The following is a 13,509-nucleotide window of genomic DNA, read 5'->3' on the forward strand; positions in this document are numbered from 1 at the left end:
ATAAAACAACATGTGTACTACTGTTTCATGAGAAACTATTTGTTCTGTAAGCCTTCACCTGAAGTACAATAAAATATAAAAAATAAAAATAAAAAAATAAAAAATAAAAAAGATCTAATTGGGACAATATAATTGCAACACATGTGTCTGACAAAGAATTACTGTGTTTTTATGCAAATAACTTATTGCTGTAAAAAAATTAGCATAGAGTGCTTATGGAAATACCTTGGCGGGGGGAATGGTTGGCAAACAAACGTAGAAGTGATCATTTGTGTAAAATAAGGTAATATCTAGAATACGTAAAGAAATCTTACAGATGAATAAGAAAAAAAACAACAGAAAAAAGAGTAAAAAACATTTACAGGCATTTCAAAAAAGGAAATAGAAACAACCCACAAGTATATTCAAAGAGGTCAAGCCTACTAGTAATGAAGTAAATGCAAATTAAACCATAATAAGATACCATTCATACTTACTAGAATGGCAGAAATTTAGATGATGAATACTACCAGATGTTGATAACAGTTATGGAGCAAAGTAATTTCTTGTACACAGTTAAACCAAAAACCCACTACTGTTGAGTTAATTCTGACTCATAGCAACACTATAGCACAGAACAGAACTGCCCCATAGGGTCTCCAAGACCATAAATCTTTATGGAAGCAGACTGCGACATCCTTCTCCCACGGAGCAGCTGATGGGGTTTTCGAACTGCCGGCCTTTTGATTAGCAGTCGAGTGCTTTAACCAGTGCGCCTGCATTCACAGCTAGTGGGAATATAAATTGCTACAATCACTTTCAAAAAAATTTTGGCATTATCTAGTAAAGTTGAAAACATGCATACCCTATGACCCAGCAATTTTACTCCTATAAGTGTACCTTAGAGAGCGTTCATGCACAAATTCATCAAGAGACAATTACAAGAATATAAGTAGCAACATTGTTTAATAATGGCAAAAACTTACAAGCAACACAGATGTTCATCAATAGTAAGCTGGATAAATTGTATAATCATACATTGATCTATTTTATAGCAATGAAAATTAATGAACCTTAGCTGTACTCATTGTTATTGCGTGCCATTGAATCAATTCCGAGTCATAGCATAGAGGACAGAATAGAACTGCCCCATAGGGTTTTCTAGGCTGTAATCTTTATGGGAGCAGATTGCCAGGTCTTTTCTCTCGCAGAGCCCCTGAGTGGGTTTGAACTACCCACCTTTTGGCTAGCAGCCAAGCTCTTAACCATTGTGCCACCAGGGCTCCTGCTGTGCTCATTAATATGAATGAATCTCAAAAAATGTACCGTTAAGCAAAAAAAGCAAGTTGTAGGAAAGTAAATATTGTGTTGTTATATTTGTACAAAATGCAAAGCAGGCACATATAAATTATACATTGTTAAGCTCTACAAATGTGATAAAACCATAAAGAAAAAGATTGAAACAATTATCACAAAATTTAGGATAGTTATTATCTGGGTTGGAATGATGGGGGCATGGTTTGGAAAAGGCATGGCAGGGGTGGGGGTAGTTTCTCAAATATTGACAATATTCTGTTTTTTAAGCTACATCCTGAATACATGGGAGTTCATGTTACTGATTTTCAAAATGTGTGTCCATAATATACATGCTTTTATTACTGCACTGGTTTGTTTGTTTTTTTTTCACATTAAAATGGTTAAAGAAGAAGACTTGTTAAAAATTAGATATATGACTCTTGGTCCCCTTATCTTCATCAAGGATACAAATGAATCTTGTTCTTGGAGATGTAAGAGAGAGCAGATTTACCTTTCTGGTTTTTTTTTTTTATTAAATTAAAACCTTTTTATTATTTGGAGATAATTTCAAACCTACAAAAAAATTGCAAGAATAGTACAGAAAACATCCACTTAACATTTTATCCAGATTCACCTATTGGTATCCCATTATGTCATTTGCTTTATCATTAGCTCTCTTTTTCTGTCTATATATGTGTATCATGTTTTTCAGAACCATATGAATAAGCACATGTATCATGCCCCTTTGTCTCTAGATATTTCATTGTATATTTCTTTAGAAAAGGGACATTCTGTTATATAACCACAGTGCACCAATCGGCTTCAGGAAATTTAACATTGAAATAATATTAAAAAAAAAAATCTGCCATTCATATTCCAGTTTGTCAACTGACCTAATAACCTCCTTTATAGCATTTGTTTCTTCCTCCACTAGAGGCTGCCAGTATACATATCACATTCAGTTGTGATGTTTCATTAGTCTCTTTCATCTGGAACAGTTTCTGAGCTTTTCTTTGTCTTTCATGACACTTCTATGACAGTATTCTTTTTGAAGAATACTGGCTCTTTTATCATTGTAAAGATATATTTAACACAACATTTGCCAATTCAGTGTTTTTCAGGTGTACTGGAATGAATTACATTAATCATGTGGTACAACCAACACCTATACCAACCAAACCTGCTGCTGTCGAGTCAATTCCAACTCAGTGACCCTATAGGACAGAGTAGAACTGCCCCATAGGGTTTCCAAGGCTGAAATCCTTGTCTAAGCAGACTGCCACATCTTACTCCTGTGGAGCAACTGGCGAGTTCAAACCACCGACCTTTTGGTTAGCAGCTGAGCACTTTAACCACTGCAGCACCAGGGCTCTTTCCATCACCCATAATTGCTGCCAAATGGAGCTTTTTTTTAAGAGACCAATTCTCATTATTAGTTTTTCTAATGTTTTGTTATGATTATATTCAGGTAATGAGTCCATAGTCAAAATACTACATAAATGATATATTTTTCTCAGAGTATCACATCTACTGCCTCTCATTGGTAATGTTAATTATGGTAATTTGGTTAAGATTTTGTGCAATTTCTCCACTGTAAGGAAAAGGAATATTTAAACATTTTCTTTGGAGAGAACTGTTAGTCGACTTTGAATCCTGCTTCCCCCTCAATAGAGAGAATGTGATTTCCCCCTCAAGTCAAGAAAGAGAGGTTTCAAAGAGACCACTTGAAAAGCTTGATATTTCTTCCTTGAATTTAGCAGGTCATAGTTGAATGATGTTTAATTCCTTTTCAGGAAATCTAGAGAGTAAGAGTGCTGGCTTGCTGCTTGGAGATGGAGTAAAGGAGAATTACTAGTAGATTGGAATCAGCCTGTTCTTCCAGAGTTTGTTAGACACTGAATGCATGCGTGTTTCCCATGGGCCAATTGTGAAAGAGAATCTGCAAGGTGTCATTATATGCTTATATCCAAAGGCCACCTAAAGGGTGAACAGGCCTAGCAGAGGAGAAGCTGGCAGAGGCCCATTGAACTACTAGGGGTTGAGGAGTGAATAAGGTACTGCTGGAATGGACAACATCGTTAAGGTCAAGGGAACTACAGGTGATAGTCCAACAATGATTTCTGGGGGGTATCTCTTAAGAAACCATTTTGTTAGCTATCATTGAGTTCTACACTGACTCATGGCGACCCCATGCACAACAGAAAGAAACACTGCCCAGGCCTGTGGTATCGCTATGGGCATAACTCATTATGATCAGTTGTGGATCACACCATTGTGATCTTTATGGTTTTCATTGGCTTATTTTCAAACTATTGGCCAAATTCGCAAGTAGATTGCCAGGCTTTTCTTCCTAGTCTGTCTAGTCTGGAAGCACTGCTGAAACCTGTTCAGCATCATAGCAGCACGCAAGCCTCCCCTGATAGACAGGTGGTGGCTGCGCATAAGGTACATTGGCCAGGAATTGAACCTGTGTCTCCTGTATGGCAGGTGAGAATTCTACCACTGAACCACTACTGCCGGGAACAATTCAACTGTAACTGATGAATTGCTGGAGGCTAGCTTGAGGGTTAAAATCTCTGGAGGGCCTAGTCTTGAGAGGCCCCCCACAATTTCGTGAATTTACCTCTAGGACCCCTACCAGGTTCTCAGGGTGAATATCTGAGAAAAATCTTCTCATGCTTCTGTCAGGGCAAGGGGAAAAGTAAAATTTGAAATATACCCAGAGAACTCTTTTCTCCATTACAAAGGACTGCCCTAAAGGGAAACGATTTTACTAGAGCCTGAGCAACTTAGGTCTTACTATAGCCTAAATGACCTAAGTGAAGCCTTTCTGACTCACCTACGGTGGGGTGGGGGTGGGAGGGGTGATTTGGGGATGTGTGGGGGAACCTGAGAAGCACTTACGAAATCATGGCCCAGGGTCACAGACTCACTAAAAGACTGAGACCTAATCATAGGATTATAGAACACTTTCCCTCACCCCATGCCTTACCACCACATCAGTAGGGCTCCATAGTGGACTACAGCTGAAGAGAACTGCTAGACTCAGACTCTATTTAAGGAGTTTCTAAGGAAACTTTTTTTTTATTGCCAAATAATATTCTATTGTATGGATATACCACATTTTATTTATCCATTCATCAGCTGATGGATTAGATGAGAGCAAAGCTGGCTGTGATGTTTAACGTTATGTGTCAACTTGGCTGGGCAATGATTCTCAGTGGTTTGGCAGTTATATGATGGTGTAATTTGTCAGCTATGTAATGATGTAATCAGGCAGTTATATAATGATACAGTATGGCCATTATGTAATGATGTAGTCATCCTCTATTGTGTGATCTGATGTGGTCATCCTCCATTTTTGCATAACACTGATTTTTCCAATAACAACCTGGTCTTTGGAACCTGACCATGTCGATAAGTAAGGGGAGAGTCTGTAGCCACCAGAGTGGGTGTGAATGGAGCCGTGGTGGCATAAATGGTTAAGCATTTGGCTGCTAACCAAAAGGTTGGCTTTCACACTCACCCAGTGTCTTCATATGAGAAAGACCTGTGATCTGCTTCTATAAAGATTACAGCAAGACTGACAGGATCACAATAGAGGGTCCCAAACAGAGCAGGAGAAAAATGTAGAACAAAATTCTAACTCAAAAAAGACCAGACTTACTGGCCTGACAGAGACTGGAGAAACCCTGAGGGTATGGCTCCTGGACACCCTTTTAGCTCAGTAATGAAGTCACTCCAAAGGTTCACCTTTTAGCCAAAGATTAGACTTATAGGACAAAATGAGACTAAAGGGGCACAGCAGCCCAGGGGCAAGGACTCAAAGGCAGGAGGGGACAAGAAAGCTGGTAATAGGGAACCCAAGATCGAGAAGGGAGAGTACTGACATGTCATGGGGTTGTTAACGAATGTCATAAAACAATGTATGTACTAACTGTTTAATGAGAAGCTAGTTTGTTCTGTAAACCTTCATCTAAAGTATAATAGAAAAAAAAAAAAGATTACAGCAAGAAAACTCTATAGGGGCAGTTCTACTTTGTCACATAGGGTGGCTATGATTCAAAATCCACTCAATAGCACCTAAAAACAACAAGTGACTGTGAAGTTGTATCTCATTGAGATTTTGAGTTATTTACTTTTTTCTGATGGCTAATAATGTTGAACAATTTTTCATGTGCTTATTGGCCATTTGTATATCTTCTTTGGAGAAATATCTATTTAAACATTTTGCCCATTTTTAAAACTGGTTTATGCCCTTTAGCCCATTTTAAAAATTGGGTTATTTCTTTTTTAATTGTTGAGTTGTAAGAGTTCTTAATAATACATTCTGGATACTAGATCCTTATCAGATATATAATCTACAAATATTTTTCCTTATTTTGTGGGGTTCTCTTTTCACTTTCTTGGTAGTGTACTTTGAAGCACAAAAGTTATTTGTTGTTTTTAGGTGCTGTCGAGTCGGTTCCAGCTCATAGCGACCCTATGTACAACAGAACGAAACACTGCCCAGTCCTGCACCATCCTCACAATCATTGTTATGCTTGAGCTCATTGTTGCAGCCACTGTGTCAATCCATCTCGTTGATGATATTCCTCTTTTTCGTGGATCGTCTACTTTACCAAGCATATTGTCCTTCTCCAGGGACTGGTCCCTCCTGATAACCTGTCCAAAGTATGTGAGAGGAAGTCTCTCCATCCTTGCTTCTAAGGAGCATTCTGGCTGTACTTCTTCCAAGACAGATTAGTTTGTTCTTCTGGCAGTCCATGGTATATTTGATATTCTCGCCCACACCTTAATTGAAATGCATCAGTTCTTCTTCAGTCTTCGTTATTCATTGTCCAGCTTTTACATGCATATCAGGTGATTGGAAACACCATGCTTGGGTCAGGCACACCTTAGTCCTTAAAGTGACATCTCTGCTTTTTAACACTTTAAAGAGGTCTTTTGCAGCAGATTTGCCCAATGCAGTGTGTCTTTTGATTTCTTTCTTTTTTTTTCCTCATTAAACTTTGTTTTAATGGGTCTTACAATTCTGTGACAGATTTTTGGTCAAGTTGTTTCCATTTAAAAAGTACTGATTTTAAAAACTAATAACCTAAAACTGCCACACACAAAAAGAAACAAATGATCCACAAAACATTCTTTCCTTCTGTGGGTTTTACGATGCATTGTTATCATTAACCAGTCTTTTACTATTAAACTTAAATGACCAATTGAGACAAACAGTTCTGAGACCATTCTTCTGCCACTGATTAAGTCTGGGGTGGCAGATATTACAGGTAACATTCATTTAGCCTTCTGAGCTTTCTGAGCAGAATTGGTGACCTTGCCAGCTCCAGCAGCCTTTTTGTCCACTGCCTTGATGACACTGATAGGAACTTTCTGTCTCGTATCATGAACAGCAAAACGACCCAGAGGAATAATAGAGAAGCTCTCAACACACATGGGCTTGCCAGGAACCATGTCAATGATGGCAGCAACACCAGACTGCAAGAATTTGAGGCCATCTTCTAGCTTCTTACCAGAACAGTGATCAGTCTTCTCTTTGAGCTCAGCAAACTTGCAAGCAATGTGAGCTGTGTGACAATCCAGCACAGGTGGGTAGCCAGCACTGATTTGGCCTGAGTGGTTCAGGTTGATCACCTGAGCAGTGAAACCAGCTGCTTCCATTTTTACTGCCACCAGCCACATTGCCACAATGAACATCTTTGACAGAGACATTCTTGACATTGAAGCCTACCTTGTCCCCAGGCAGAGCTTTGCTCAAAGCTTCATGGTGCATTTCAACAGACTTTACTTCATTGGTGACATTGACTGGAGCAAAGGTGACCACCATGCCAGTCTTGAGGACACTAATCTCCACTCTGCCCACAGGGACAGTGCCAATACCACCAATTTTGTAGACATCCTGGGAAGGCAGACACAGGGGCTTGTCAGTTGGACGAGTTGGTGGTAGGATGCAATCCACAGCTTCAAGCAGTGTGGTTCCACTGGCATCGCTATCCTTATGTGTGACTTTCCATCCCTTGAACCAAGGCATGTTAGCACTTGGCTCCAGCACGTTGTCACGATTCAAACCAGAAATTGACACAAATACTACTGTGTCAGGGTTGTAGCCAATTTTCTTAATGTAGGTGCTGACTTCCTTAATGATTTAAACTGTTCTGGCTGTAGGGTGGCTCAGTGGAATCCATTTTGTTAACACCAACAATTAGTTGTTTCACACCCGGTGTGTAAGCGAGAAGGGCATGCTCACAGGTCTGCCCATTGTTGGAGATACCAGCTTCAGATTCACCAACACCAGCAACAACAATCAGGACAGAACAGTCAGCTTGTGATGTTCCTATAATCATGTTTTTGATGCAGTCTCTGTGTCCTGGGGCATCAGTGATGGTCATATAATACTTGCTGGTCTCAAATTTTCATGGGGAAAATCAATGATGATGCCTTGCCCACATTCAACTTTCCATTTATCCAAGACCCAGGCATACTTGAAGGAGCCCTTTCCCATCTCAGCAACTTCCTTCTCAAATTTTTCGATGCTTCATTTGTTGATCCCACCACATTTGTAGATCAGGTAGCCAGTAGTGGTGGACTTGCCTGAATCTACATGTCCAATGACGACGATGTTGATATGGGTCTTTTCCTTTTCCATTTTGGCTTAGACTTTGCAATAGTTTTCACCAGTACTTGTCTTCTGGCAGCAAACCCGTTGCGAAAAAGTCTTTTGATTTCTTGACTGCTACTTCCATGGGTGTTGATTGTGGATCCAAGTAAAATGAAATCCTTGATAACTTCAGTCTTTTCTCTGTTTATCATGATGTTGCTTATTGGTCCAGTAGTGAGGTTTTTTGTTTTCTTTATGTTGAAGTGTAATCCATACTGAAGGCTGTGGTCTTTGATCTTCGTCAGTAAGTGCTTCAAGTTCTCTTCACTTTCAACAAGCAAGGTTGTGTCGACTGCATATCGCAAGTTGTTAATGAGTCTTCCTCCAATCCTGATGTCCCATTCTTCTTCATATAGTCCAGCTTTGGGGATTATTTGCTCAGCACACAGATTGAATAAGTATGTTGAAAGGACACAACCCTGACGCACACCTTTCCTGACTTTAAACCACACAGTATCCCCTTGTTCTGTTCGATAAACTGCATCTTTATCTACTTAACAGTTTCCTCATGAGCACAATTAAGTGTTCTGGAATTCCCATTCTTCGCAATGTTATCCATAACTTGTTATGATCCACGCCATCAAATGCCTTTGCATAGTCAATAAAACACAGGTAAACACCTGTCTTAGGCTGGGTTCTCTAGAGAAGCAAAACCACTAAAGCATATAAATATATATAGAGAGATTTATATCAAGGAAGCAGCTCACGTGATTGTAGAGGTTAAAACGTCCCAAGTGTGTGGATCAGGGTAAAGGCCTCTCCCAATTCACGCAGCTACAGAAGCTGGCGAGCCCAAGATCAGCAGGTCGGAGAGCAGGGCTCCCACTCACAGGCTCTGAAGGTCAACGAATTCCAAGATCAGCAGGCAAGACTGCAAGGTTTCTCCTGAGTCACATAGCTGCAGGGGCTGGTGAACCCAAGATCAGCAGGTCAGTGAGCAGGGCTCCGCTCAAAGGCAGTGAAGATTGACGAATCCCAAGTTCAGCAGATAAGGTGACAGCTCAAGTCCCAGGAACCAGAGGTGAGACAACAGGAGGCAGCCACAGGATCCAGAGTGAGCAAAAAGCCAGTCTTCTTATATTCAGATGCAGGACACACCCCCAAGGAAACTCCCTTTCATCTGATTGGCTACTCACAGCATACTCAATCATGGGAGTGATCACATATAAACACTGAGAATCATGGCCCAGCCAAGCTTACACACAGTCTTAATCATTACAACATCTTTCTGGTATTCTCTGCTTTCAGCCAGAATCCATCTGACATCAGCAATGATGTCCCTGGTTCCACGTCCTCTTCTGAATCCAGCTTGAGTTTCTGGCAGTTTCCTGTCCATATACTGCTGCAACCGCTTTTGAGTGATCTTCAGCAAAATTTTACTTGTATGTGATATTAATGGTATTGTTCAATAATGTTCACATTCTGTCGGATCACCTTTCTTTGGAATGGGTACAAATATGGATCTCTTCCAGTCGGTTGGCCAGGTAGCTGTCTTCCAAATTTCATGGCATAGACAAGTGAGCACTTCCAGCACTGCATCCATTTGTTGAAACATCTCAATTGGTATCCTGTCAATTCCTGGAGCCTTATTTTTCACCAGTGTCTTCAGTGCAACTTGGACTTTCCTTCAGTACCATTCGTTCTTCTTCATATGCTACCTCCTGAAATGGTTGATTGTCGACCACTTCTTTTTGGCACAGTGACTCTGTGTATTCCTTTCATCTTCTTTTGATGCTTCCTGCCTCTTTTAGTATTTTCCCTGTAGGATCCTTTAATATTGCAGCTCAAGGCTTGAATTTTTTTCTTCAATTCTTTCAGCTTGAGAGATGCCGAACGTGTTCTTCCCTTTTGGTTTTCTAACTCCAAGTCTTTGCACATTGCATTATAATACTTTGTCTTCTGGAGCTGTTATTTGAAATATTCTGTTCAGCGCTTTTACTTCATTATTTTTTCCTTCCTCTTTAGCTACTCTACGTTCAAGAGCAACTTTCAGAGTCTCTTCTGACATCTGTTTTGGTCTTTTCTTTCTTTCCTGTCTTTTTAGTGACCTCTCACTTTTTTCATGTATGATGTGCTTGATGTCATTTCAGAACTCGTCTGGTCTTCGGTCATTAGTGTTCAGTGTGGCAAACCTATTCGTGAGATGGTCTCTAAATTCAGGTCAGATATACTCAAGGTTGTACTTTGGCTCTGGTGGACTTGTTCTAATTTTCTTCAGTTTCAAGTTGAACTTGCATATGATCAATTGATGGTCTGTTCCACAGCCAGCCCCTAGCCTTGTTCTGACTGATGATATTGAGCTTTTTCCATTGTCTCTTTCCACAGGTGTAGTCGATTGGATTCCTGTGTATTCCATCTGGCAAGATCCACATGTATAGTGGCCATTTATGTTGTTGAAAAAAGGTGTTTGCAAAGAAGTCGTCGTTAGTCTTGTAAATTCTATCATGCAATCTCCAGCATCATTTCTATCACCAAGGGCATATTTGCCAACTACCAGTGCTTTTTCTTTGTTTCCATCTTTTGCATTCCAATCACCAGTAATTATCAATGCATTTTGATTGCATGTTTGATCAATTTCAGACTGCAGAAGTTGGTAAAAATCTTAAATTTCTTCATCTTTGACCTTAGTGGTTGGTGCATAAATTTGAATAATAGTTGTATTAACTTGTCATACTTGTAGGTGTATTGATATTATCCTATCACTGACAGCCTTGTACATCAGGATAGATCTTGAAATATTCATTTTGAGGATGAACTCAACTCATTCCTCATCAATTTGTCATTTCTGGCATAGTAGACCATATGATTGTTTGATTCAAAATGGCCAATACCAGTCCATTTCAGCTTACTAATGTCTAGGATATCAATGTTTATGCGTTCCACTTCATTTTTGACGATTTCCAATTTTCCTAGATTCACAGAAATGTAACATTCCACGATCGGATTATTAATGGATATTTGTAGCTGTTTCTTCTCATTTTGTGTCATGCCACCTAAGCAAATGAAAGTCCCAGAAGTTTGATTCCATTCACATCATTAAGGTCAGCTCTATTTTGAGGAGGCACCTCTTCCCTGGTCACCTTTTGAGAGGCTTCCATCCTGAGGGGCTCATCTTCTGGCACTATATCAGACAATGTTCCACTGCTATTCATAATGTTTTTAGTGGCTAGTTTTTCTTCAGAAGTAGACTGCAAGGTCCTTCTTTCTATTCTGTCTTAGTCTGGAAGGTCCACTGAAACTTGTACGCCATGGGTGACCCTGCTGGTATTTGAATACCAGTGGCATAGCTACCAGCATCACAGCAACATGCAAGCCCGCACAGTATGACAAACTGACTGACAAGCAGGGTATTAATTTTGCTGAAGTACAAGTTATCTTTTTTTTTAATTTGTCACTTATGCTTTAAGTGCCATATCTAAGAAACCATTGGTTAATCCAGTGTCATAAAGTTTATGCCTATACCGTCTTCTAAGAGTTTTATCATTTAACTATTATATTTAGGTCTTTGATCTATTTTTATTTTATTTTTCAAATAATTTTTTATTGTCCTTTAGATGAAGGTTTACAGAGCAAATGAATTTCTCATTAAACAATTAATGCACATATTGTTTTGTGACATTGGTTGCAAACCCCATGATGTGTCAACATGCTCCCCTGCTTAACCTTGACTTTCCCATTTCCACTCGTCCAGGTTCCCTGTCATTTTCTGCCTTCTCATCTTTGCATTTGGGCTGGTATGCCTATTAGTCTCCTATATGTGGTTGAGCTACGTGTATTATTGTTTGTTTTATGGGCCAATCTAATCTTTGGCTGAAGGGTTTTCTTCAGGAGTAACTTCAGTACTGTCATGGATTGAATTGTGTCCCCCAAAAATATGTGTATCAATTTGGCTAGGCCATGATTCCCAGTATTGTATGATTGTCCACCATTTTGTCATCTGATGTGATTTTCCTCTATGATGTTAATGAGGTGGGATAGGTGGCTGTTATGTTAATGAGGCAGGACTCAATCTACAAGATCGGATTGTGTCTTGAGCCAATCTCTTTTGAAATATAAGAGACAGAAGCAAGCAGAGAGACAGGGCGAAATGCATACCACCAAGAAAACAGCACCAGGAGCAGAGCTCGCCCTTTGGACCCGGGGTTCCTGCACAGAGAAGCTCCTAGTCCAGGGGAAGATTGATGAGAAGGACTTTCCTCCAGAGCCGACAGAGAAAGTCTTCCCCTGGAACTGATGCCCTGAATTTGAACTTCTAGCCTATTAGCATGTGAGAGAATAAACTTCTGTTTTTAAAGCCATTGACTTGTGATATTTCTGTTACAGCAGCACTAGATGACTAAGACAAGTTCTGAGTTAAAAGGGTATCCGGGGTGCCATACTCTCGTGGTTTCTCCATTCCTGTCAGACCAGTGAGTCTGAGTTTTTTGGGGGGGAAGAAGTTAGAATTTTATTCTACATTTTTCTCAAGCTCTGTCTGGGACCCTTTATTGTGTTACCTGTCAGAGCAGCAGTCAGTGGTGATAGCCCGGCAACATCTAGTTGTACTGTACTCCGTCTGGTGGAGGCTGTGGTAGTTGTGGTCCCTTAGCCCTTTGGACTAATCTTTCCCTTGTATCTTTGCTTTTCTTCATTCTCCCTTGCTCCAGATGGGGTGAGACCAGTGGAGTAGCTTAGATGGCTGCTCACAAGCTTTTAAGACCCCAGACACTACTCAGCAATGTAGCATTTACAACATTTTCTTTATAAACTATGTTATACCCATTGAGCTAGATGTTCTCTGAGCCCATGGTCTCCACAGCCCTCAGCCCAGTTATTTAGTCACTCAGGGAATCGGGATGTGTCTATGGAGCTTCCATGACCTTGCTGTGACAAGTTGTGCTGGTTTCCCCAGTCTTGTGTAGTGTCTTACCCTTCACCAAAGTTACCACTTGTCTATTGTCTGTTTAGTGTTTTTCCCTCCCCACCCCTCCCTCCCTCAGTCAACGATTGTTTCTTTTTTGCATATAAATCTTTTCATGAGGTTTTATAATAGTGGTCTCATATGCTTTGTCCTTCTGTGATGGACTTATTTCACTCAGCATAATGCCCTCCAGATTCATCCACGTTGTGACATGCTTTGCAGATTCATCATTATTCTTTATTGTTGCACATAGTATTCCATTGTGTGTAGGTACCATAGTTTGTTTATCCATTCATCTATTGATGGGCATCTACGTTGTTTCCATCTTTTTGCTATTGTGAACAGTGCTGCAATGAACACAGGTGTGCATTTGTCTATTTGTGTCACAGCTCTTACTTCTCTAGCATATATTCCCAGGAGTGGCATTGCTGAATCATATGGTATTTTTATTTCTTTTTTTTTTATCGTACTTCAGGTGAAGGTTTACAGAACAAATAGTTTCTCATTGAACAGTCAGTACCCATATTGTTTTATGACATTGGTTAACAACCCCATGATATGTTAACCCTCTGCCTTCTCGACCTTTTTTTTTTTTTTTTGTGAAATTATACAGAGCCAAAGATACACCATTTCAAAAATTTCTACATGCACAGTTCAGTGACAT

The 13,509-nt window shown here is 39.9% G+C and overlaps 1 pseudogene; it reads right to left on the minus strand.

Annotated features, from left to right (window-relative positions):
* Positions 1–6,528: 6,528 nt before the first annotated feature.
* Positions 6,529–7,933, minus strand: LOC101357319 (elongation factor 1-alpha 1 pseudogene; annotated as a pseudogene).
* Positions 7,934–13,509: the final 5,576 nt, after the last annotated feature.

Source organism: Trichechus manatus, unplaced genomic scaffold (genome assembly GCF_000243295.1).
Source record: "Trichechus manatus latirostris isolate Lorelei unplaced genomic scaffold, TriManLat1.0 scaffold00118, whole genome shotgun sequence".
NCBI classification, from domain to species: domain Eukaryota; kingdom Metazoa; phylum Chordata; class Mammalia; order Sirenia; family Trichechidae; genus Trichechus; species Trichechus manatus.